Source organism: Lytechinus variegatus, chromosome 8, assembly GCF_018143015.1.
Source record: "Lytechinus variegatus isolate NC3 chromosome 8, Lvar_3.0, whole genome shotgun sequence".
NCBI classification, from domain to species: Eukaryota; Metazoa; Echinodermata; class Echinoidea; order Temnopleuroida; family Toxopneustidae; genus Lytechinus; species Lytechinus variegatus.
Window position 1 is genome coordinate 21,199,993 of NC_054747.1, and position 2,386 is coordinate 21,202,378.

A 2,386-nucleotide genomic window follows, 5' to 3' on the forward strand; every position below is an offset into this window, starting at 1 on the left:
TATGTCAGTTTGTGAATAACGTTGTTTTGATAAATATCAAGCGTAAAAATGATTGCTATGGTTAAGAACAAATATTGCTGTCAATCTCCAGAAGATATATGCTACGTCCACTGAATAAGACAACATAAAAATATCATAATGGTAAAATGTCTGCTGACCTAAATATCAAATAAAACATTCATCATTAAAATATCCAGTGTCAACGAGAACATTTAAATCACACATATACTGGGTGAGTAAAAATCCGACACCACACACATCCATATCTTAAGAAAGAAAATTTGTCACAAACGTATAATCATGATAAATGACTGAAAATAACATCTTATCCCAAATACTTTGATACGATATTTATGTGGTATGGGTTAACGCTTGGATTTCCAGGGTGTATTCGTTGCAGTAATGAACATTTTGGTTTTCGCCAAAAGGCATGACTGCAGTATATTAATTCAGATGTTAATGATGTTAAAATCCTACAAGAATTGCATTAAAATCCATTTCAAAACACCCTTTCAGTAATTTACATTACCATTGTTCAGTAGACACTTTCAGTATCAATTTTGAAGTTACTGTCATTGAAAAGGGATTTACAAACATGTTTACTAACTCATGTAGGATTATGACATCATTGGCATTTGTGGTTCATTCATTGCAGTCACGCCCTAAATTGGCGCAAATCAAAATTTACATCACTGAAAAGAATATCTCCTGATCATCCAAACGTGAGGGCTTACGAAATAAATATGGTATCAAATTATTTGGGAGATATTCTTTTTCCAGTCAAATGATTATACGTTCTTGACATATTTTTGTTTGTATTATATTGAAGATTTGTGAGGTGTCAACTATTTTTTGACGCTCACGGTACTTTCGACAATGAACGTAACAACAAGATAGGTTCCACAACGGATAAATTAGCGTCCTTGTGAAACCCCTTTTCATGTTTCTTATGTAATGCATTTCTAGCACATTGTACGGGATGAAAAACAAAAACACGGCACACAATACCCGAATGACGAAATCTACATGTATGATACAGGCCTACGTGCACGGAGCGTTTAAGACTATGGTCTCATATTGACTAAAAAAAAGATATATAAACAGGGTTGTCAAAGTACAAGTTCTTAACCTGTATGTGAAGATAATATATATATATACCACATTAAATATCGTTGTTGAAGTTCAAAGTAACACCTAATTATTGATAGCAAATCTAATCGCTAATCTGGAATATATATTAAATATTTGCCATGCTTTGAGCCCTGCTACTATCGGTTTACAATTTTACTAAAAATTTATATCAGTCGCATATCATTAGTTACAGTTTTAGCCAAATTGAATGTAAAATTCAAGGAGTGTATCGACTGAGTATTGCATGATGTGAGTTATGGAAAAAATGTAACTTCAAAGAAATTAGAATAAGAGGGTAAGGGGAAAACAAAAGCTCCATAAAAGTAATACTTTTGATCCTTCTTCTGTCAAGGTTCGAATTAATGACAGGATAATACTTTACAACTCATATCTTATAATGTGTGTGTACACAGAACTAATATCCTAGAGAGAGAAGGAGTATTATATCAAGGGTCCTTGTACTCTCATTAAAAAGGGTTGGAATTGAAGGGAGATGTTCATAGAAATCCCTTTAAGAATCTATGCATATAATTTATTTTCACTTACAAGAGGCAGAGTTGTACAATATCTATCTGTAAGAAATAATGTTGGTTTGTAAATTGTGGTATGAATGGTCAAATAATACATTCGGACAAGTAAGAAGGATGGTTAGTATTACATTTTGTAAAAAAAAATCCATAGCGGATTCTAAAATTTCATCAAAATGGGTGCTGTTGCCAACTCATGGATTAATATGGTAACTTTCCCAAATGTAAGCACCAAGATTATTTCTCACTGGTGGATGTTGTTTGAACTATGTAAATTTTTAAGTAATAGCAGTGACTTAGGAACCCATTTTTTAAGCCAACTTGGATTTTTAAGGCAAAATGAATAACTGCATATCATGGTAACCAGTCCGAAGTATTTTTTACCCTTGAAACTCTAACGTAGACACCAAAATAATATCCACAAGTAACGACAGTCATTTAAAACTACAATTTTTAAAGCCATCTTCGATTTGTGGACATACCTGACACATGACTGTCCTTTCAACTTAACCCAATGTATTACAAAAAACTATTTTATCAGTAAAAGTCAATTCACACCCCATTTTTTGAAGTTACCTTGGATTTTTTAACATACAAATGACTGGTCTTGTAAATTACACCAGTAGTCAGGGGCCTTAGCAAAATTTTGGGGACAGGATTTACAAAAGCGCCATTTTTTGCATGTGGGTCCCTGGTATCAAAAGCATTAATTCTAGATAGGGTGCCCC